The sequence below is a fragment of the Cygnus atratus genome, chromosome 7 (genome assembly GCF_013377495.2).
Source record: "Cygnus atratus isolate AKBS03 ecotype Queensland, Australia chromosome 7, CAtr_DNAZoo_HiC_assembly, whole genome shotgun sequence".
In the NCBI taxonomy this organism is placed as follows: Eukaryota; Metazoa; Chordata; class Aves; order Anseriformes; family Anatidae; genus Cygnus; species Cygnus atratus.
This window is the reverse complement of record NC_066368.1, coordinates 11,117,235-11,141,569: the sequence shown is the minus strand read 5'-3', so window position 1 is coordinate 11,141,569 and position 24,335 is coordinate 11,117,235. Positions and strand designations below refer to the sequence as shown.

Sequence of the window (24,335 nt, the reverse complement as noted above, 5' to 3'; positions counted from 1 at the left end):
GTTCATTTTAAAACTTGTTTCTGATCATGTTTTAGCAACAGCTGATTTCATTTGCAGAACTGTCACTTTCACTTTGGTGAATTTGGTTTTTGAATGCGTTGGTACAGCTGCCATCGTTCTGTTCTATTGTATGTGAGGTTCAGTGCTGTTTGTAAGGGCTCTTGTGAAGAGGGATTGAAAACCAAGGGGAAAAAATACAGATTTCCTACAAAAAAAGCAGCACTAGAAAAGGGTGAATGAAGAAGTTGTATGACCCCAGTAGAGCTCTCAGAAAAGATTGTGAGAGCTTCCCAGAGGGCATAATTTTTTTTTGAGAAAATAAGAACTTAGAAAATAACTGTGCAGACATGACAGGAAGATAGTAAGGGGTTTTCTTTGTTCAGGAACAAATTTAACTTCTTAGTAAAGTAAATACAGTCCAGATGGCTGGAAAGTACAAGATGCTCCCAGGGGTTAGGGTGGAGGTTGGATGAATTAAGCTTTGTAGAAGTCAGAGGTGAACAAATGAAAGATGAAAATGCAGTTACAGACTTAAAAAAAAAAAAAAAATTCTGTTCTTCCTGAGGTTTGGGGCTGGTTTGAGCCTTTCATGATAGTGATTGAATGAAAGTGTATGAAGAGGCAAAGTTTCTGTTTGTTTATCAGAATAAAGTAGAAAGAAAATGGATAGCACCTGTTTTTCTGTCAGCAGTGGAGATGATCAGTTTTAAACAAATAATTTTAACTTCCAAATACAGTTTGTTTCAACAAATGAGTGTTTGGTACTTTGTAGCTGAGGAAAAAGATCTAAAGATCTGTGTGTGCACTAACTGTTATTACCTTTGCAGCAGTGCTGTTGTTACAAATCCAGCTATGACTTTATCCAGAAATTATTGCTGGAAGAAAATAGCACCAGGCACTTGAAGTTTACGTTGTGAAATGCGTTCTGCTCGTCTACCACCAGGCACGCAGGCCGTGCCGTGCACTCAGTCACTCTGTGGGGTGTAGGGAAAGGCCTCCCTCCGGTCTGTGGCTGCAGGGCTTCCTTTTCCTTTCCTCTTTTCTCTTTTTGGTTTTGGGTGTGGTAGGAGACAAGTTTGGACAGTCTCTGAAAGAGATGTGCAATCACAGTAACCTTGCTGGAATTGCTTAGTAGTAATGCTGCTGAAGTGCAATGGGGGTAAACACTTTCACATCAGAGCTGGAGGAGAAATCTGCGTGCTGGAGCAGGTGTAGGGTTGCTGTAGACTCGATGACTTAAAAATAAGAACATAATATGAAAGGAAAAGATGGGCTTAGAAAGGAATCAATGGCTACGTAGGTGGTCCAAGCATCAAGTTAGCAAGCATCATTTCCTAGTAAAGGCATCCTGAATGGGTGTTTTTCTGCAGTAAAACATCAAAGACAGTTTGTGAAACCATGCTCTGAAATGACGTCTAATGTGAGAATGTGTTGGATCTTACTGATACTTTTTACCAAAAAAAAAGTATGAAGAGATTCCCTATGGACTTTGCCTTGCTTATTATCCTTGGGCAGACCATCATTGCTATACCAGTACTGTAACTGCAAATGTTTAAGTGTGTTTTTTCTGTTCAAGTCTAATGAGAACAGCGTGTCAAATGCACATACCTGGGTGCTGGTCTTATTATCACATGTCAGACGCAGGGGGCAGAAGTCTCTTTCCCTGAAATGTCTGTGCCTTCCCTGAGGTGAGGATGCTGCAGAGGACATGTTGGGCTGAGAATAAAAATGGACTAAATAGGTGCAGGGCTGTTTCCTAGGGGCAAACTAGTATGTTTGTGATTCCCAGGCGTAGGAGGTTAGTCTAAGCAATACTTGATAGGCAATTCTCATGTCAAGAGCACACGTGGCAATAGCAGAAGAGGACCAACGATAAAGTTGTTGTAAGTGCATTGAAAACTGAACACAGGAGTCAGGGCGAAGTGCGAAAGGATGGAGCTGCGAAGGGTGGGTGGTGGGATTTCTTCACGCTTCTAGCACTCTTGACATATTTGAACAACTGCGCTGCTGAGAGTAGGGTCCTGGAAACCACTAGGTAGGAGTGGTTGGGGTGGATAGCTTCTGGTGAGAAGCCAAGACCAATTTTTATAGTGTGCAGTACAGCATATTAGCAGATGAAATCTGGTGGTCATAATGAGACTGTAGCAAAAGCTAATGAGTTGGAGTTGACACTGAAAGACTGGTGAAAAATGGGATTTAGTCTCAGGGACAAGAAGAAAGCAGGAAACCTGTGATAACGAAAGGCGAGAGAGGAGTCATGACAGGCTGTCACATTTGTATCTATTTTTTTTTAAGAATTTAAGAGATTTATTTTTCCAATAGAGATTTAAAGTCTAAAGAGTCTTAATATCAGAATATCTGTGGTACGGGACAAAGAAAGCTGTGAAAATAAGATCAGGATGCAAGGTAGGTAGGCAGGGGTTTTAAATAGCAGTTGGAAAATGCTGGATGGCTTTTTGGTGATGATTACCCAAACCTTGGGCATAACTGGAAAATTATTTTCAGTGTATTGTGTGTAGCTTTAACATCTGCTTTTTCTTTTTTTGTAATTAAGGATGAGGGAGCACAGTCCACCTCCCCTTGACAGACCTTGAAGCCAACAGTGAGCACTTGTGTTTTGTCTGTCTTGAAATACCAGTCACTGAAAGAGATGCACTATATTCACAAGTGTGAATGAACACAGCTTGACTAATCCTGCTTTCAGTCAGGATTTCACCTTGTTTCAAGGGGGCGAGGCAGGGCAGAGGTATGCCATGCTCAAATGATTTTCCCAAGGCCAGGCAGGACGCCTGTTACAGAGCTGTGCCTGTCATCCAGACCCCTAAGCCCATTCAGGTGATTTCTGAAACTGCTACTTCCCGTTACTTGGACTGCATTTATATGAACTAAGTTTAATTTAAGTAATAATGCAGTGCTTAAAATACCCTACCTGAAAAGATTTCTGCAAGCTTGCTTAAACACGGTTAGTAATTAAAATAGATTCCAGGCTGCAGCTGTGTTCTTTGTAACACTGAATTGTTGAGCATTGAGCCTTTAATAGTGGGATCCGAGGTAAATGGAGTAACAAATAAACAGTAAGGGAAATCTGAATTAGCACTTTCATATTTACATGTATTTAACTGAGCCAGAATTCATAATTTAAGCCTTTTAAAAATTCTTCAATAGCTTTGATTTGTCACATTAGTCTAAAATCGTGTTCTGCTTCCTCGTTAATGCTAACACTTCCACTGATAGTAGTGAAAGCTCAGCCTGAGTAGCAGTGTTACATGGACTCTGTAGTTTCTTGCCGTTCTGGTCATGTATCTTGGTGCAGCAACTGTAGGAAAAAATAAAAATGAACTGTGTGTTTTTAATCAAAACCAGCAAATCATTTCTGGCATAGCTTGATACTACTCTGCTCTAATTGTGGAAATATGCGGTATATTCTAAATACTGCCTTGCCTTACAATCTGCATGGTTCGGGTAGTCTAAGCACAGGGTAGTTCTCTGTATACCATCATCAGTAAGATTAAATTGAAAAGCTTTTAGTGTTCATTTTCCTCTGTGTTACTGAGAGTAATAAAACTAAAAAAAATAGCTTTCGAGTAGTCTTCTAAATCTCAGTACAGACTTCAGCATATCAGCTGATGTTTTATTTTGCTATCTAATTAAGGCAGTGACTAGAAAAATGTTTTTTTTTGCTGTACTATTTGTCATTAAGCCAACCTGCTTTTTTTATACTTTACGTTTAGATCTTCAGCATCAACTAAAAAGGAAGGGAGTGCTCATGTGTTTGTAACTTTAGAGAAGGTGAGCTAAGACCAGAGGCCCTTTTTGGTAGCTTGAGGGTAGCAGTCACTTAGTGCTTCAGGCAGCTCTGAACTGAAACTGGTGAGTCTTGGAAATGTCGAACATCGAGTGTCTTTGATGCTCTCCTTGATGTTCATCCCCCCCCACAGAGTATCTACGTTGTGGGTTGCGTGAGCAATGAAGGGTCTGGTGGAGGCTGAGGGAGCAGCATGCTGGCAATGGAAGGGGTTTTCTGTAATTCCCAGGGACTCTGTAATCCTTATTCCATCTATTACACTCACAATACAGGTCTGGGTTTTGTGTTTTAGGCCTTCTCTGAAGGCTAAAGTTGATACCGTAACTGAAAAGAATAGGGAGCGTTCCCTTCCCCAGCTGTGAGCTGGAACTGTCGTAACTCCTTAAAGAAGGCCATGCTTGGTGTTTTGCGTGGAGATGTCTTCCCTGGCCCCGTGGGCCTCTGGGGATGCCAGAGCCATATCCCTTCCTCCTTTCTGAGAAGCATGGAGCATTTTTTTCCATGATCTGTTTAGTTCAAACTGGGGCATTCTAAAATTTCCAATCTTGCCATTCTAAGAGTGGATTCCTTGAATACTGGTGTAATAATCCCTCTGCCATAGATTGTCAACAACCTCCTACACAAGCAAATTCTTCTAACATCTCTGTCTGAAGTTAAGGCATTAAGGCATACCATCCAAACTTATTGAGTTTACTTGTCCGGCACACTAAAAACATCAAGCTTTGTCTTTCACGGGTTTTGTTTGTTTTGTTTTTTCCTTCTGAAAATAATTTGGGCTCTTTGTAGCACATTTTGTTTTTGTTCTGTTTTTATGACTTGTTCCACTTGCTTTCCTTCAGCTGCAGTGGAGAGAATTAAATTCAGTTGTAGCCCTGATTAAAATCTTCACTTAATTGAGTTGCAAATTTGTGATGACAGATATTTGTCAGGGTGCTGATGATTAGTACCTCTTTGCATTCCTGGTACCTTTCTGAATTCTGATGATACTCTCTGGTTTTATCACTGCTTATGTTCATTTCTTCCCTTTTTCTCTCTTCCCTGCATGAAGCTCAGCACAGGGCGTTAATCGCTTTTTCCGTGATAGAGTGACTTGTTAATTAGCTGTCAAGAAAATCTAGTCCCTTTGTGAGGCCTGTCTTGCACTTCCCTTGGAGTGTCTCTGATGCTTGCTATCATCACACAGAGTCTGAAGGCCAGTAGATCTCTAGTACTGGAAGTGCCATTGCACATTCCCATATGCTTTTTTTTGGCTTCCTTCAGGGATGATTTGTAGTGGTGATAAGCTTTACTGAAATAACTGTGAACTGAGAAGTTGTAGAGGAAGTCTACTCATTAGACTTAACATAGGAGATACTGTATAGGGTGCAAGGGGTATACTACCATTAGTGCTTTTTTCATCCACTGTTCAAGTAACAACCCAGGTTTTCATGGCAAAGCTCCTCACTGGCACTGCCTGCCTTACTGTTGGGGAATGCTGCAGGACTGAGTCTTTTTACTGATAATACAGTTGAGGTTTGGGGTTTCTGGTTGAGAGAGGTATATTTTGGTGAAATCCAGCGAAGGAGTAGAAATTGTATTAAAAAAAAATCATTAGGCAAAGATGCTCAATAATACAACATAAGTTCTCTCTCTAACCTTCTAGAAGTATATTCATGTATACCTCTCAGTTGCTGAGCTTTAGTAAAGAAATCTCATGGCCCTGATAGTGATTGTACACCACTTCTGTATCCTATTATGTCATCTATTTTGTATGCTGAGAGCTGAGAGTGGAAAAGATGGAAACATGGTTAGATTGTCAGTTGTTTCCAATGAAGAAATCTCTGTTTGGTGGAACTGTTTGCATTCCTGTGGTCCGTGGTATAAGGAAATACCATGTTATGAAAAATTCCCAATTGTTTCCTTAAGGGCTCTTTTAGAGTTGCACAATCTTTTGATGGTTTTGTTTGTTATTTAAAAAAAAAAAAAAAAGAAAAAGAAAAAGTTGCCAGCTCTTCAGTTCAGAACTCAAAATTCTCTTAAATATTTACTAGGGCTTTGCTTTCTACACTCAAGGTTTGGATTCAAACCAGAAGTGTATTTTCTTAATATGCACTGATCAACCATTATAATGTGAGTAGTTGAAGATTATATTTTCATTCCAGAGAGTGTTTCTTTGGGATATCCCATCAGTTCCTTGACTATCCATCATTGTGATTACTCATACTTTCTGGATGCAGCTCTAAAACATTACTTCTTTCTCTGAGTGAGCGGGGGAAAGCTCTCAAATAACCAAGTGGCTTTCACTTTAATGCTCAAGAAGAGAAATGGCATCTTTGACACACAAATCCATTTGTCTTGCAGGCTGAAGGCTTCTAACATTTAATTTGTACTTGTGTTTTCAATATCCTGTTAGGATTTGTGTAATATGTCTAACTTTTGACATATGCATTCATTCAGATGTATTCCAAATTTCTGAAGCTGCTCATGTTCAATATTTGTCTTACCGCTGTCGTATCTTGAGTTAAAATCAATCTCTCTTCCTAGCCCATTCATCCAAGAATGTCTTCATTTTCCCTGAATTGAGAGCTGGCTTTGAGATGATGTTTACTGTGTGACTCTTAGTCCTTTTTCAGATTTTTTTTCCCCCATTCTTGATATGATCTACATCGTTTGGTATTAGATGTGCAATTTCACTTTGGCTGTAGAGGCATTTAATTAATGTTTATTCTAGTGAAGAAAGCTTCATGCATGTCCTAAGCAGTGCTAAGCTCGGCAAAGCCAACTGCTGGTCAGTGCCTACACCAGAGGATTTCTCAGCCGTGCTGGAGGAGTGGTAGGGTGGGATGAGAAGACCTCGATCGATTAAGCAGAGTGAATTAGGACATGACACCAATGTTGTGGTAGTCCTACAGTTGTTGAGGGTTTTCTTTGTTTGATTATGGGAATTTTAGACTGGGGAGAGGGGAAAAGATTATGAAAATGCGTGCAGCGCTACTGAGGAGCAGGGATGTGAAGGAGAAGAAGAAAGGGCTGGTAGCAAAGAGCTGGTGACAAGCAGTAGGAAAAGCATCTGCTCAGGGGCCTGTGACGTTTCTAGCGTAATGGCTCCTGGCTCCAGCTGCCTTCCTCCCTGCTCCCCTCTTCTGACCGCTGTAGGGTTTCTGGCCTCCAAGGTGGGGGCGCAGCCTGGCCACTGCTTGCCAGGGCTCACACTGGCCCCGTGGTGGGTGCTGTGGGCTCCAGGGCGCTAAAACATGCTGACCACCACCGTAAGGGCCACTGGGCCCTGGGCTGGTGGAGCTGAGGAGGGCACTGGGGCCTAACAGAGCAGCTGCCAGCCTGCAACGTGACATCTCCTCTCGCAGGTGACAGCTACGCTTAAAATAACCGATCAGGAGCTCGCATAGAAATGGTATTTCCTTATCTCCTGCAGCGTGAAGTAGGTGAAAAATAAACCGTACTCATGCCAAGAATAAATGGCCACGTTCAAGTGTCTAAATTCCTGCTGCTGTGCAGTGCTCCGGCTGTAACATGGTGCTTTTTGGTGCCAGCCCGTGTCCCCTGCCCTCCCCACTCACTGCCATGGGTCGCTCGGTGAGGAGCAAACGTGCCCCAGGCCTGCCCCCAGCTCGTGCCTCTGCTGGCCTTGAAGGCAGGGGAACTCCGGTGGTGGCTGCTTACCTGGGGTAATGCTGAGTGCCAGCACGTCCTTCGTTCCCGAGTCCAAGCTGGCTGAAAACAATGCCAGATTTTTTTTTTTGCAATGTTTATTTTCAAGTGAGCAAGGAACTGGCTTTCTCTAACACAGTAATTTAGGGAAAGTAGACTGTGAATATCTTGTGACAGCAGTGTCATACATTAGTTTTGTATCGTTCTACTTTCTTTTCGTGCACATTGTTTTTTTTGGAAGTCAGTGCTTTGCAGCTAAAACCAAGACAGCACTGAACAATCCAGACTTCAGTAATGGAGGAAGGGCTGACCAGCCTGCTGAAGTGTTGAAACTGTTAAAGTACTTGTACATACTCAAAAGACCAAACCTCTAATGCCTGAGGATACTGTGTTCAAGTCCTGGAGGAGTAACAAGGCAAAGCTGGTGATAGTTAAATTTGTTTCAATGGAATAAATACAAATGGTTAGCTGGTTAGAAAGAAGCACCATCTATGCCTACTGGTAGACTGAGTTCAATGTCACAAGTCATAAAATGTCTAATACGCAATGTGTCAGTCTTTTTAATTAAAAATAAATAAATAAAAGCACGTGTTTTGTATGCATGTATGAAATCAAGGAGCCTGGCCCCTGTCCACCAGGAAATAATTGCTTTTCCTTAGAGGAGTGGTTAAGGGAAAAGGGAAGGTGATGGAAATAGATTTTGTTGGGTTTGACTGGAGACAGTTTATGCTCAAAGACTGAGAAGACAAAAGATGATAGAAGCAAACAATTGCTATTTTATTTACTCGTTTTACTTTCATGTTAAAAGATGAAGGCAAGAGGAAAGCCCATAGCTGCTCGGTGGTGGGAAGGGGTTGGGGAAAGGCGGTGGTTCCCGCGTGAACTTTGCACGCCAGCAGCTATGAAGCCGCCGGCCTTCAAAGAGAGGAATTGTGTTCCCGATTGTGCTCCCCTTTCTCCTGCTCCCCACCCTGGTCAGGGTCTGCCCACCCGGCAGCACAGCAGGCATTTGACTGCTCTGAAGTTCAGCTTCTGCTGGCCTAGGAGAGGAATTATGGAATATGGGGGTTATTTTACAAAATTCAGCAGGTAGCTGGGTTTCGTTTCTGTTTGTAGTCTGCTGTGCATGAGGCACATGGTTCCCCACCCAGGCGCTCTTAAATGAGACTTCCCTGTGCTGAGATTTATTATTTTAATGAAGAATGCGTTGTATGGTATCAAAGTAAAACATAATTAAATTAAATATTCTGAAAAAGAGTTCAAGAAACCTAATGTTGTGTTAATGATTTGTGAAGTTTTAAGTGTACAGCATATTCCAGTAACACTGAAAAGCCTACCACAAGTCATTAATCTTTCTTCTGCTTTACAGGTCAGCTGCATTAATAGAGCAAGGAGAGCTGTGGAAAAAAATCGAGGTACCCAAAACATTTTATTACGTGGATTTTTGGCTGTGTTCTTGCTGGTCATTTAGTGTAATGATTTTAATTGGGGGGTGGGGGATAACTGAATTAGCGAACTGCCACTTTAAAGTGGCTTTATTGAAGCAATTGTGGTTTTTATCTGTGCTTTTTAATCTCACTAAGGTTGTGTAAAATACTTTTGTGGGGAGAAGCTGTGCATTAGCTTTGGGATGAGTGCTGGAGCCTGCACAGCACCGCCTAACCCTTGCTTTAAGGGCGCACAGAGCTTCCCATGTGCATGGGCAGTGAGGTGGCCTCCAGCTGGGTGCTGCCCACTGGTCGGACTATCCCAGCTGAGCAAAGGCAGTGCTTGCAGCTTGGCCCCTCGTCACGGTAATTAACAAAATTCAGCACGTTATTTAACTGTTACTTGTACGATTCCTAAAGCTGCAAAAGGAGGAGTATGAAGTCTGCAAAAGCTGAGCAGTAGCTGATATTTTACAAGTTAGGAACTCTTCAGTTTTTATACCTTTTCCAGACACTTCTATTTTGACTTAGAAGTGTTACTGTGGTATGGCTAGGATATACAGTATTGTGTTCCTCGCTTTCATAGTAATAGGCAGCAAACATTCTCACAATGCTTTATAGATTTCCTTTTTTTTTTTTTTTTTTTTAGTTGGAGAAAGTTTATCTCCTTTATTTGTCATGATTTTGGGGAGAGAGGGGAGCAGATAAGTAGATGGAGCCACAGCAGATTTAGTTATTGAATTTCATCTTCCTAAATAAATTCATGTGCATAAAGAACAAACTGGAGAGGAAAGAGTACAACAAAGTTATTTGTGCCCATTGATTATATGTTTAGTTGGAACATAAGTTCTCCGACATTAACTAAGAGCTTACTGCATACTTCATGCTCTTCAAACTGAATAGTGCTGAGATACAAAGCTGCCTTCTTCCCGTAAGAATACATGAAATTGCTACTTATGAGTGCTGTTGTAGTCAGCTCTGCAGCTTTCTGCCCTGTGCAGGAGTTTATGCTAGGTTAATGTATTTTTAGCTGTGTAGGTTGTTCATGCGCCACATACAAAAGCAGTCTGATACAGACAAGAATACAGTTCGTACAGAAGTAATCTCTCAAATTTCTACTTCTGTACAGCTTTTAGAGAACGATTACATCAAGCGTTTGTTTTGGCTTTGTGATTGGGGAAAAAAATAACGTGTGTTTTCCTTTTGAGTGGTGTCTGCAGAGGGTGGGAAGCTGAGAGAAGGGCAGAGCAGCCTACAGTGCTGGTAAAAATGAAAGGTGTCCAGTTCTTGGCCTGCCAGTGGGTAATTACACTTACATGGCAGGCGGCGCAAAATTGCTCTGCTTAGAGCTCTCTGCTCTGCACAGAACTGGCAACACAGAGAAATCCTGTCCCAGAGCAGCGAAGCAGTGGCATCGTCATCAGCGTGTTCGTTGGGGGTGCCTTTCATTTCAAGAAATGGAGTGACTCCTTAGCCCCTCAGCTTTGCTCTCTTCCACCTTTTAAGCGAGGCCTTCTGTGGTACCTGGGGTGTTCAAAGCGCCAGCGGTTCCCAGGGGCTCAGCAGGCTGTCTGTCTGTCTGTGCTGTAGGTGCTGTGCTCCCCAGCGCAGGCGCCCCCAGGCTCCCGGTAAGACAGGAGCTGGCAGAAAGCACGGGAAGGAATTTGTGTGCAACTGGAAAAGAGATACGGGCGAGCCTCAGACGCTTTTATCTGGCGTCTCCATGCTGAAGGAGAGGTTTCTATCTCCTTGCCCAATTTAGAGGAGATTTTATTCCAGACGTCGTCTTGCCCCTCACTGTGCAGAACCTGTCAGATCCTTTTCCTGACACTTTCTCCTCCGTCAGTCTCTCTAAAAGACTTCAAAAGAGATTTTCCCTATTGCAAAAGGAACCAGACGTGGTCTTTCTTTACTAGCCCTGCATTCGAAGCATTGATAAGTAACATGTGGCTGGCTCCAGGCTGCAGACTTTCCCAGCAGTTTAAGGAAACACTGCTAATCGCTTGGTTTTAAAGGAAACTATAGGATTCTCCTCCCTTCTCTGCTGTTGCTCATTTGTGTAACATATCCCAGGAGCTATTATTCCCTTCTGTCTGAAGCTGTCAGGATTCACCACTGTTTCTCTGATTGCTGAAAAATAACATATTTTTCATTTTTCCATGTGGGATGAGATTCTTTATTGATAACCTGTGTCACAGCACGTAAGCTTTGATTTTTTTCCATAATGCCTTTTGGATCGTCACTGTTTGGAGCATTTATTTCAGGAGTGCCCTAGCAGAAAGAAAAATATTATTTTTAAAACTAGAGACTGAGCAAGAGGAGCTTGGAATCCGAATGCACTGTCTTCAGTAATTGTTTAAACCTGTCGTGCTGTTTGGCAAAGGTCTGAACCAAGCGGTCCTTCCATAAAATGGAGCTGGGGCTGCTGCTTCAAAGAGAGGGGATGCCTGAGGACAGCCTCTGATCCTTTTAATAAGAGCAGGGCTCACTTGAAAGGCAAGGCGGCAGGTGCAGGAAGAATGTAACCTGGGGGGCTTACGGGTTTGCTCAATAACTCCAGGCTGGTGCACCGCCTTGTAACAGTAGGAGAACACAGCAAAGCTACAGCTTCTTATTTGCTGCTTTGTCTGGGGATCGAGCTAAAAGCAAATGGTACAAAAATACAGTCAGATGGAAGATGAATGTAAATCTGTGTTCAAATTTCTTGCCTAAATTGCTTAAAAAAAAAAAAAAGAAAAGAAAAAGGTCAGCCCGGCCCTGAAGTACAGAGAGGCCCTGAAGTACAGAGCATTCCTCCATTCCCCAGAAGCATTTAACCTGGTTAGATAAAAGTGGAAGCTGATCCTTAGCTTTTGGGCCAGCTGTGTCCCCTCACCTCTGCCTGCATGGTCCATGTGAGGAGGTGCAGATGCTTGTGAAAATGTGGGGGTTTTTATGCTTTTTGAGTAGGTAATGTCTCTCTCATATGAAGCATGTTTCTAGGCCCTAATTGGCATTGCTAGTTTTGCTAGAAATTAAAGCTCTAAAATCACCTTACACCTAGCACTGAGGAAGAGGTCAATGCAGGGCAGGCTAGGGTAGCTACCAAAATATTTTTGTTTATTACCGAAGTTGGAGCTGATCAATTTTTTTTGTCTCTAACCTCCGTAAGTGTCAGTCCGTCGTGTCCCAGTTTCACTCACACGGTCCGGGCCCAGTCTGCAGGGTGACCATGACGGTGCGGGTGAAGGTCGTGCCTCTAACCCAGCCTCTGTGGGCTTTGTGCTGTTGAGCCCTGGGCCTTCAGAACCCACACAGGGACTAGATGTTGCTTGTGGGGTTATTTTAAGCATGCACTTGAGTGCTTTTTTTCACCCAACACATCTTTCGACACGTCTGTCTCTTACATTGCAAAGAGTAGATCTCCATTTTCCTACCAGCCCTCACCCTTCCATGCCAGCGATTGTGATGACCATTGACTCAAAATCCATTTAACCTCACCCCTTTCCAGGCTCAAGCAATGGAAACTGCTTAGTAAGTGTTTACTCCTGGATATGTGCCATTTCAGGCCAACGTGAAAAGCTTGATCACCACATTCTATCAGTTCCCAGCCATATTGTAGGATCTCAGAGGCTCCTCCTGCTCAACGTGACTTGTCCCTGCTGAGCACTGTGCACAGGGTGAGCCTCCCTGGTTTGGGCAGTTTTGTCATCTGGGCTGTTTCCCAGGTAGGTCTCTTCAAACAGCAGTGACTCAATACTCATATCTGCATGAATAATAGAAGCAGGATATGGGATACAAGTGTAGTTCTGCCTTAAATGACCCTTCCCAATAAATATTTGTGAAAATAAGTTAGTCTTGCAGTCCGTTAACAAAAACAAAACTAAACACGCAGTTGGGCTTGCGCACATAACATAAAATAATGTTGTAATCCGATGTCTTATTCTCTGCCATGAATCAATTTGAAAGTTTTTTTTCCTTAGCATGAGAGGTTTCAGAGCAGGAAAGTCTTTGAGTTAACCTTCTCACTAAATATTTGTAGTTGCTGACAGTAATATTTGTTCATACTGTGTCTGCAGTCTGCGTTTTTTTCCACTTAGAATGGAAAAAGAGATCTGTAGGCAGTGTGAAGACAACTGTATTTTCTGTACTTCTCTGGAACTGGAGTTCCTCACTTGTTCGACTGCTTTCCCGTTCAGCTGAAGAAACGTTTTGGAGCTCGGTCCCTGTTGCTTGGCTGGTGGCAGCCACGTGCTGTGCTGGACGTGATGATGGTGCTGTACCTCCTCCACCTCTCCAGCCCTCCCCGCTGGTGGCAGCGCTCGCGCTGAACTCAGCTGTTCCCTCTGACCGCTTGCATCAAAGCACTGGAGCTCTGCCCAGATACTCGTAAACAAATGAAACGCGGTGTGGGATATATATTGTGCAAGCTAAAGTAATCAAAGAGAATATAAAAAAGACAAAGGGAGATCCTGTTCGACAGTTCTGCAGTTGTTGCCTTTCTCATGAAAAAGCACTTCTTTTGTATGTAGTTCCTGTTGCTTTATTACACTTATGAAAGGGTTGTGTGGTTTAGGTTTTTGAGAAACATCAATTTCAACAGGGATTGCCATTTAAAAAATAGGACCTGGTTCTTTCTTCAGCACAAAGCTGAAGATTTTCTGTCTTAAGAGATCCAATGTCGAAGTTGTTCTGGCAAGACTTGGCTAAACTTAACCCCCTCTCACCGCGATGGAAAACTGTAAGAGAAGAGCTTTAACAGTGGAGGCTGAGGAAGCTTTTAAAGTACAAGAGGAGAAAGCATCATCCCAGGGTACTTGCAGGATTGATTGCTGCTGTGTCTGTGATCCATGGTTGTGAGGAAGACAACCAAATTCATTCAGCTTTCTAAAGTCTTAGCTGATCTAGGGTTTGTGCAGGAATTCTGTAGATAGTATTCCTGTTGTGGAATTAGGAAAAAGGACACTGTATCTTTCAAAGGCATTATTTTCAATAAGTTAAAATCCTGAACCATGGGCACTGCCCTTTTTTTTTCCACGAGTACCTGGAAGGTGTTGAAGAGCGCTGGATGGCTCACCACTCTTTTCTCCTTCCCTTTCCTCTGCCCCTATCTTGGAAACAGTTTTCTGGCAGCTGATAAGTTTCTATATCTCATTCCCTGTCAAATTCCTTGGGCCGTGCGATAAAGCAGTTTCATGCTAGGTGGGAAGAGGAAGAGGACAGCATGAATGGAAAGTCTCCGATTGCACTGGGATCGGGGAAGCTTGGCTGTCATTTCCAGAGGGAATTGCAGGGAGGGAATGCAGCCGAGCAGTGGGAGGGAAGCAGTGGAGCTCTGGATTACACCAGACGACAACAAAAAAAAACAGTCTTGAACAAACTTGTTCGTTTTCAGCTTTTTCAGTTGACAAGAGCAGGCTGTTAAAAGCTAGTAGTACAGACTGTGTTATCTTATCCTGTTAATGATGAATTAATGAAGACCAGCTCTGGAAAATTAAGTTGATATAATTACTAGCTTGTGACATGCTGATCAGATTTTCAGCTATTTCTATGTGATGCTGGAATTAAAGCTGAAAATTTTCATTCAGCATTGCAGACTGGCATACATTAAATCAATAGGCTTATAACTACAAAGGGACAGATCTAGTTTAAAATTAAATACTGTTTCCAATAGGCAAAATCATTCCATTTTGCTAGCATTAAAACTATTAATGAAATTTAAATGTGTCACCCTATCTCAGCTGCACCATACTTACTTTTTAAAATGCTCCTTAGTTCAGGAGCAAGCCTGTACTTGATGACTTAAAAAATACCATATCTTTATGAGCATAAAAAAATGTTCCTAGATATGTATCGGCTCATCACTGTGACTTACAGTGGGGTTGTTTTTCAGCAACCCAGTCTGGTTTGGCTTTATTCATAAGCTGAGTGGAATGAACGAAGAATGAGTGTTTAAAAGTTGAACTTTTTCCAAAATAATTATAAGCCTTAAAACTTCCATCCACTCGATACTGATTTAATAATTTCAACAACAGCCTGTCTTTTTAGGATTATTCTTTTCCCGTTGTGCATTGGACTGTATATAGTAATGCTGACCTTCTTAGCAAATGTTGATATTTAGAAAGTCAGTTTAATAAACACTCTGCTTTTTGTTGCGCCTCAGCTGAAGCTGGATTTACTTCCTAACAGTTCAGTTGTAAGAACAGGAGGGCTCTGTCATTCTGCTAACGAGCAGTCACTCTTCACAGAGAACATCTTGCATTTAACTTTGTTAAATGTGGACCGAGTTTTAAGACTTGGTTTAGCGTATACCCTGGCGTATCAGGGTAAAACAGTGCCAGTCGAGTGCTTTGCAGCTGAGGCTCTCTTAATTCTGCTTCTAAAGGGCCTGTGCTGTTAGCTGAGTTTTTCCAAAGCTGTAGCCTCTGCTTGTTATCCGCACAGGGTGCTAGGAAACGTGATTTGTCTTGTATTATCTTTAAGCTGATGAGAGTCTTGGTGAAGAGGGGATGGGGGGAAAAATATCTCTGATGTAGGGTGAGTGCAAGTGCGTTTATTTTATGCTCAGTCTGTGTTTGGGAATCATTTTCAGTGGTCAACAGTTGCTGCTATTGCCTGGTGTCAAACCTCCGTATGGAGAAGTAAGCACAGGGTTACACATCAACCCAGTCAGATTGAGGTTTATCTATGTGGCTGTTTGGAATTAACTGTAATTAGAACTTTTGATTTTAAGTAAAACTTATCCATGCTTCTGAATTAATGTTAGCATAAAATTGATGAATTGTGAGTGCTGTATCAAATCTGTTTATTCTGAACTTATGTCTGTCTTTAACTGTAAGGATGTCATTATACTTGATGTAGACTGTAAATTACAATTGAGTTAGTTCTTCTAAGCTAAAGCAGTCCAAGACCCCAAATGTAATTACTGAGCAGCAAAACAAACCCCTTTGTTTACATTGTTTGCATTCTTTGAATGTGATCCTTAAAATTTAAAAAAAAAAAAGTATAAAAAATAGTAAAAATCACAAGAGTTACAAGCCTGGTAATAACATAGTGAATAAATTACCTTGATATTAGGAGCACGAGCATGCTTCTGTGAAGGGGCAGAAGGAAGTAAGTTTATGAATGCTCTCAGAGGAAGAAGCCTGTTGATACCAGTCTCAAGCTTGCAGGAGGAAGTAGCTTCAGAAAATATCAGTGTTGCTTTCAGTACGTTGGTAACTGGACTCTAGTATAGCAAATTCCATCGGCAGTTCCCATGTCAGCCTCCCGCCTCTGCTAGTTGAAGCCTTTTCAAGACATTTCCATGCCTGACGCAAACACCGGTGTGCCCATTACAGGCTTTCCAGGGTAAAACCCAAGATCAAGAGTTGGTAAGATGTGAGGTGAAGATTTTTTTCTAATTGTGCATAGCTTTGAGACTTTCACAGCATGAGTACGATAGGGCCCTGTAGTTAATTAGAATATTGCAAGCACTTTGTGGATAACCTATCAATATGAACAGGTGAATGCAATGCTAATATTTTAAGTAGACAGAAGTAATCTGTGGGAGAAGTAAGGCTGGAAATTTTATACTTTCAGCTTATCAGTGTTGTTTTTAATTTTATTTCTTTAACCTGCCATTTCCAGTAAGCTTTTAAAGTCAATACTAACTTCCTGTGGCTTTTTTAGGACTATAAACTGTACATTGAGGTATCTTCATGAATTTATTTGATCATGATCTTGGTAGTTCTTGTAAAAATGACCTTCTCGTCTTTGAAGTGAGTACAACAGCAATTGTTCATCCAGTACAGCAAGGCAGAGAAAAACATTTAATATGTCCTTTTTGTCGGTGGTAGTTTCATCCTTCAGTGATCACATTTAAATTCCACATCTGATAATTAGTTTACTTATCCCTAAACACTTGGATTACTGCAAAAACACCTTCAGCAGGGTATCTCGCTTAGTCCCTGGCCATTGGGGTTGAGCTCATAATTTACAGAAGCACAGCTGGAATCGTGTAATGATGATCACTTTAAATTAGTACTTGCAATCAGTATGGCAAGGGTAAAGAGGTGCTGAACTGAAGTGGAGCTTTGAAAATTGGATAGCTCCAGTAGTAGACAGGTTTAGTTATTTCTTGCAAAGACACTCAAACTGTGGCTGAAGTGGCTCTCTGTACACTTGTGTTCCTTACCATGTACATGCCAGTGCTTCTGCTTTCCATGTAAGCAGTTGCAATTAAGATATGTAATCGGGACAAATAATTAAATTAGAAGCAGGGTAACTGGCAAGTCACAGCCAAATTAAAGACAAGTCAGGCTGCAGAGGGTGAGTTGGTTATCAGGTGTACTTGGGTGAAGGAAGACGTGTGGCTGCAATGATCCTAGACCTCAGGAGGCAACTCTTCAGATCTTTTTGAAGGTCTGGGAAGGAGCCAGGGACGAGCAGTACGGGTAGGACAGAGTTTCAAAAGCCAAATGTATACTGACAGGAGGCAGGAGCCCTTGGGGAAGTGGTCTGAAGTGTTCCCAGGATCCTGTATGAACTATTGCTGAGGCAGAGACAACTTTGGTGTGTGGTTGTGAAAAAGCATGGAGAGAAGAGGCTTTTGCTCAATTATGAATAGGAGGAAAAACGTTTTCAATCAAAAGATCTGAAAAGGAAGGACGACTTCATGCAAAACCAACAGGGAACCAACAAAAGGTACTTGACATTTTAGAAGCTCATGGACAAGTTTTCAAACTTAAGGGGGAGAGGAAGTCAGCTGTTGGTGAAGACAGCTTGGCATGTCCTGCCTTCTAGGAGTGAAATCGGGAATAATCCTCCAACAATAAAGGTACAGATTAGCAAAAATCAGCTCAGATGGGATAAAGAGTAAGCGAGATGAAGGGAATAGAAGAGTCTGCAGACAGACCAAATATATGCCTGCTCCCACCTGAAGGTTTTACAAAATGCCAGCGGGAAGAAATAATTAAAAATGGTGATGTGTGTCTTTTAGTGAGGCCATAGATGTGTCAGAACTTGATGGTCGGAAGAAATCCCATAATTGCAAGGCAGAGGTGACTGTTGATAGACAGCTTCTGGATGTTGAAGAAAGGTGAAACAGAGGATTTGTTTCAGTAATGACTTACACTTCTAATTCTGTACAATGAAAAATACTAGTATTGCAGTACCTATCGCTCACTCAGAACAAAGAGTGACATCTTGGGCCAAAAGGGTGCTTTGGGGTGCAGCTGGTCAAAGAGCCTGCAGGACGGGGAGCAGTTTGATCTGATTCTGTGTGCATGGGCTGTGATTTCAAGTGCTTGGTATCACGTATCCGTGGCTGTAATATACTGTAATTCAGGATCTTTTCAGAAATAGCCAGAAAGTTCATTATGGTAGAGTTCTTAATTTAGGAAAAAAAAAGTGCTAGATAAAAATGAGAGCTTTTTTTTTTTTTTTTTTTTTTTTAGGAAATCGAAGCTCGCAGGTAGTAAAGCAGCTCTTGAAAGACTGCATATTAGAGGTTGGATAAAATACACGCCATATATCAAATATGCTGTATTCCAATTTTTTCTGCTCTTGCCACTTTTTATTTGTAAGAGGCAAGGATGGCTTTATAGCAGAGTTAAGGAATCTGTTAGAAACAAGGAGACATCTTTCAAAAGCTGAAGCTGTGTTCAAACAAAGAAAATAAAAAGGAAAAAAAATACCCTCTCTCAAATTAAATTTTAAAGTATAATGAGGCTGGCCAAAAGGTATTCTGAGAAACAATTCACTAAAGACATGAGAGCCTATGATAAATCATTTATATTGAATCATTTCAGATACTTGCAGGAAATGGAAGTCCTGCCAGACAGACTGGAGAGCTGATGGATGGCCCAAGTGTGAAAGGAGCGCCCAGAGAAGATAAGGCGCAGAATGAAAGCTAGGTGATTTGTATGCAAGTTGACTTCCCTGAGAAGTCTTCGTGCAGGAACTTTACAGTTGAATCTTGAGAATCGGTTTCATACCGAAAAGTTGATAGAAGAGACTTTTAGAATCTTAAAAAAAAAAAAAAAAAAAAAAAAGTAGCTAATTGCCCAGTAGCAGATATTTGCCCAAGAGATTGTAAGGTAACTGCAAGTGAAAATGCTGATCTAGCAACTGTGATCCATTGCTTAAAGCTACCTCAGGATCAGAGGTATGAAAATAGGCAAACAATTTCAGTATCTTAAAAGCATTCCAGAAATAGTTGGGGTACCACAGACCAGCAAGTCTATACAGGTGAGTTGGTATGTATCATTACAAATAAACCCCACAGAATTGGTAAATATGTGGGCATATATCATTTATCGTGTGGTTTGGGAAAAGTGAACGTGTACACTTCAAATAGGTGGTTGCTCTTCAGTCTTATGGCGGACGTGCAATTTGCTGGTTCTCGTCTGCCCCTTCAGCTTGTAGAATTGAAACTGCCAGTATCATAAAATCCAAAAAAGCAATTATTTATTCTACAATCATGTGTCTTTGTGAGGAATGTACATACTTAATAACCAGAAGTTTAATGCCATACTACAGTGTAACTTTGTGTAAAACCCGTGGATGTTAATGAATAATTAGATCATAAGAAGTAGTGGACTGAAATCAACTGTATTGTACTGAGTACATTAAATATCCTATATGTGGTCAAAATCTGTGACTGCAAACCTATATTTAGATGTGAATGTTTGTTCAGTTTTGGTCAAGTCCTGACCACAAGATGTAGGTAAAACTTGCTTTGTGGTGAGTGGTGGATGCGGCATGGTCAGCAGAGTCCTACGAAATCTGCCAAGTCTGAAATTTCTGCTGTCTTCATATGTGATTGGCATGAGTCAGGCTGGATGCCTGTGGCTTTTTTTAAATGTTACTGCCGATCTTGTTTCTTGGCAAGAGGATACGTAATGAATAAGGTATAGTGTCTTCCTTGTATCTGGTACAAGAGTTAAAGAAAAAAATTTCTTGGGACTAATTCTGGCTTTGTGCTAGCTCTTCTATGGGTGCAGTCTCTTTGAGATGTTTAACTTTGTGTGTAGAGTGAAAGCATTTTTTTATGTTAAAAAATTTGTAATAATTTAAACATCATTTTTTTCCTGATAGTTCATTGTATGTATATGAATTCATGATCTGAAAGAGAAAGTAGACATTTAATGAACTTTACATTTTCTGCAAAAGAGAAAAATACCTGATGAAAAGGAAGATATGCTTGATAGACTTGTTTTGATGACATCTCCCTTGAAAAAGTAAACAGTTGCACAAAGCAATAGGGCTGTCTGTTGTGAGGACTTTTTTCAGCTGCTTACCACCCTGAGCAGGAAGGATTTGCATTTCGACTGTATATAAAGTTGCTGATGATCTGTGGGTATTTGAAAAGGTAAGTGACTGAAAAAAAGCCCTGAACGTTGATCTTTGTAAAATGTTAATACTATAACAATGGTGAAATAGTTTTGAAGTAAAACAGGTTTACTAGACCAGAAAAAAGGCCTTCTCCTGCATCTCTCAGCTATGTACCAGTTTTGTACCAAGGAATCATAAAATGGGGAAAAGTCACAAAAGAGGTCAGGTTCCTTCCACTGAAACATTTTCTTTGACAAAATCTGTTTTCTGTAGGCCATGGGGAGATGCATGTGCAGATACGTTTATTCTAGTCTTTTTAAAACCTAAAACATCAAGTTTGCACTGTTGTTTTCTTGCACGTGTTGTGTCATATGGAAGAAAGCATATGCTTGTAGGTGGGTGCTGCTAAACCTGCATGCTTCAGAAAAGTATTCAGAAACCCGTTCATCTTCACCATCATTTATAATGTTCCATGCTTGCCATTAATCATACCAATTCAACCCCAAAATATCTAGCTGTGGTATAAGGGGGCTGGGTTTAAATTAGCCTTTACCAAACAGTGTAACAGGATGTTTGTAATGGGCTGATGGATGTGTGGGTTTTTTTTTTGCTTTAACTCAGCTTTCACCATGGACTTTTAAAGGATTTCTGATAGAAAGCATCACTTTGCTTATTTACATGTCATACTAACAGTGTAATATAAAGAATTTGATACCTTGTTGAGGTCCAGAAGTGTGAGCTGCTTAATGCATTTGCTAACTCTTTGGCTCATTTATCCTCTCATGACAGCAATAACAAAATATGGAAATTTTGGTCTTCAAGATGTACATTAGCTTCAAGCATTTATGGGGAGCAAGGGGGAAAGTGTTATAGTTGCTTTAAAAATCTTTTATGGAGCTTGTTAAGCACCATTTCCTCTTAAGGTTATTTGCTATACAGTAGTCTTCATGGAAATACATTTTCCTAATCAAGTAAACCTGTATTTTGATCACAAAATACAATAAAATGTAAATTACTATCTTTCCCATTCCTCCTCCTGTCGCCATTCCTCCTGCTCTCTTCCCTGCATGTTGACATCTTTGGTGATTTATATATTTCAGGGAACCAGATGTATTTTCACTTAGCGCTTGTTATGTTAGCAGCTCCTGCACTTGATATTCTGCAAGCTTGTTTGTGCTGGTGACATCTTCTCGCAGCATATTTTAGCTGTACGTCCACATTCGCACCACCGTTGCCAGATCTTGCTGTTTGCTTGGTAGCTGCTCTGCGCTCGTTTCATACTGCTCTGTGTCGCAGTGCAGAAAATCAGTATGTAATACAGCTTCTGGAGGGGATCGATACCTCTGAAGTTAGCGAGAAGCCTGGAAAAACACATGCCGAAGTGTGCTGCCTGCGCTGCTGTGTGAATTGCAATAGTTTACTGAGTAGGTTCTCGTTTTAAAATCCAACATTTGTCATTTTTCTCCCTCGTTATTTAAAATAACGAAGCGATCTCTCCTTGGTGTGTATTTCCTCAGTCTTGCACGTACCCTGCTAGTGTGGCAGAGCAGCGTTTGTCTTGCATAACTGAAGATGTCTGCAATATGGATGTCTACTTGTGAATTATGTGCTTCTGTTATGATGGATGTCTAGTCAGTACAGGCAGCAAAGTCTAGCAAATTATTCACTTCAGCCTAGAGGGAGACTTCAGACAATGAATTCAAATGTTTGTAAACATCTGAGCTTAAGCAAAAGAACCCCCCTCTGGGACCTAATGGATTTGTGGACACGAGTTGAACATGGAAATGTTATTTTTCTGTAGCTCATGCATCATGTGAATGAGGAATGAGAACTCTGTTACTTTAGGAGCGAGGAATTTTCCTTTCAGACTGGGAACTTAAAGTCTGTGGGCATCTTTGTTTCTGGTTTAAATTCAAGAGAGAGAAAACCTTGACTCGTCCCAAGTGACTCACGGGCTATTTACCCATCAAGTGTGTGGTGGGGTAACTCACCTGGACTCCTCTAGCAGGTTCAGGTGGGTGCTCCTTATCCTCAGCCGCTGTGTAATGTAAGTGTTTCTGGGTGCCACTGAGCACTTTCCTATTTCAGTAATGCATGTTGCACACATTGTCCGGTTGTGTGGGCGCATTCTCAGCATGAGTAATAATACTAGCTTCCTCATGCCGTGGCTGTCTGTGGAAGCTGTGGGTTCTCTAAACACCTTTCACAACCTTTCCCTGTTAAATGCTCGGTGTGTAGCGCATCTGAGAGCTGCACACCTCTTCAAACCCTGCTGCTGCAGTCACCCGTGGCTGTTTTGGGATGTGAGTGGTGTGCAGGCTTGGAGCCTGCTCTGCATCTGCATTCAGCCCTAGTCACCACAGCCTGAAGCGTCACACCTCAGTTTAAATGCTAAATCCCACAGAACTGAAGAAGAACTGAAGAATTATGGCATTAATTTATGAGAGGCATCTTACGTGATTTTAAGCAATGCCTAGGTCCTGGGCAGGTGTGCTGCATAGGGAGGAATTATGCTCTATATAAGAAAAAGAAGAGTAGTCTGTGAGTGGTCGTGTTGGGTTAACCTGTTGGCACGTGTACACCTGCAGGGTTCATTTGGGCTATTTTTATCTGTAGTACTCAGCTGAGCTTCATTGATGCAGTGACGTTTACTCTTGTCCTTCTTGACATGTCAATATTTTTGTAGCCTTCTGTCAAAATATCACTGTAAAACTGAGCTTGAGAAACAGTCCTGAAATTGATGAGTATTGATTTAATAAACACTCTAGTAAGCATGGGTGAGGTGGGCATCGCTTCTGGGCTGTGTGATTTTCTAGGAGGCAGCTGTCACTGTCACCACCCCCTAGTTTACTGAAGTACCTTGGAGCTTGAGGTAGGTCTAATAAAGCCTTTACTCCCTGTGAGATTTTTAACAACTTCACTGTCTGTTTTGCTGTTTTGAATTTTGCCTTGTATTGCCCAGTACTTAATATAATATAAAATAATTATGATAAATTATTATTTATCATTTGTATTGCAGCAGCTATGAAAGGAGCTAACTTACAGAGCTGGCATTATACCCTGGAGTTCCTGGGACTGTGCGGTGTGAGTGCTGCTGCATCCCCCTCCTTCCCCCAATGCCTTCCTTCCTGCTGTAAAACTGGATTGAAAGTATAAAGAAGCTTTTTGCGTGTGTTTCTCCTACATGAGAAACTCAGATTTTGCTGTGGCAGACAGAGAACAACGTAGGAAACCATCCCTCAATGGATTTGCCCAGTGTTGAGCAGCTAGAATTGAAATTACAGGACGATTTATGAGAGATGATCGTGCTTTCAGTAAGCAGTGTAACTACTGCAAAAGTATAGTGAGATTACCGGCAATGTAAAGTGTGCTGTACTTCTGTTTAAAAATAGTTTGCTGCTTCTGTGTACCCATCAGTAAGCCATTTGTTGCAAGGAAGTAAAAAGAGAAGGTATTTTGAACAATGCATGCAATACTGCTCGCCAGTCAACCACAGAATTTGGATTTACTTTCCTTGGAAAACTCTAAATTGCTGCAATCCTCTGTTTTTGTAGTTTCCCACTGATAACGCTGAATGCTTGTGTAGGTGTTGCAGAGATTATACAATCTTCCTGAAGCATACGTCTGAACTTCACAGATTTGTATTTAAAGAGGCAGTGTTGAAATATTTCATCATTGTTACTTGCTAAAAGAATATTGTTCTCATGCTTGTTTCTCATGCTTGTTTTTCTTCTCAGAAAGAGCAGTTGGAGCGAGTTGCCCAGGGAGGTGGTGGTGTCACCGTCCGTGGGGGTGTTCAAGGAAAGGTTGGATGTAGTGCTTAGGGACATGGTTTAGTGGGTGACATTGCTGGTAGGGGGATGGTTGGACCAGATGATCTTGGAGGGCTTTTCCAACCTTAATTCTGTGATTCTGTAATTCTATATGGACATTGGGTCCCAGTCCTGCTTCTCCAGTATTGTTTTTCTTCCCACACGCTGGTACCCAAGCCCATACTTTTAGCAAACCAAATTTATTCAGTGAGATGGGCAAGATAGCTCTTCCTGGTGCCTTTTTGCAGAGGGATAGCCCTCCAGTAGTTACTTCTTACTTAAACACTGGTTCTGAAAATTGTCAAAGGTTTGATGTTTTCTTACTAGCATTCTTCTGAGCAGCTGTGC

General features: G+C 41.5%; 1 protein-coding gene across 6 annotated transcripts in view; it reads left to right on the top strand.

Annotated features, from left to right (window-relative positions):
- Window positions 1-24,335, top strand: part of ADD3 (adducin 3) — a 99,930-nt gene that overhangs the window by 28,418 nt on the left and 47,177 nt on the right. For 4 of the 6 annotated variants that reach the window (XM_035547911.2, XM_035547910.2, XM_035547907.2 and 1 more), the window contains one exon: window positions 8,823-8,868. The exons of the other annotated variants lie outside the window; for them this stretch is intronic. The gene's annotated coding sequence lies outside the window, so the exon portion shown is untranslated. The remainder of the gene's footprint in view (window positions 1-8,822; window positions 8,869-24,335) is intronic. 6 annotated transcript variants of the gene reach the window in all.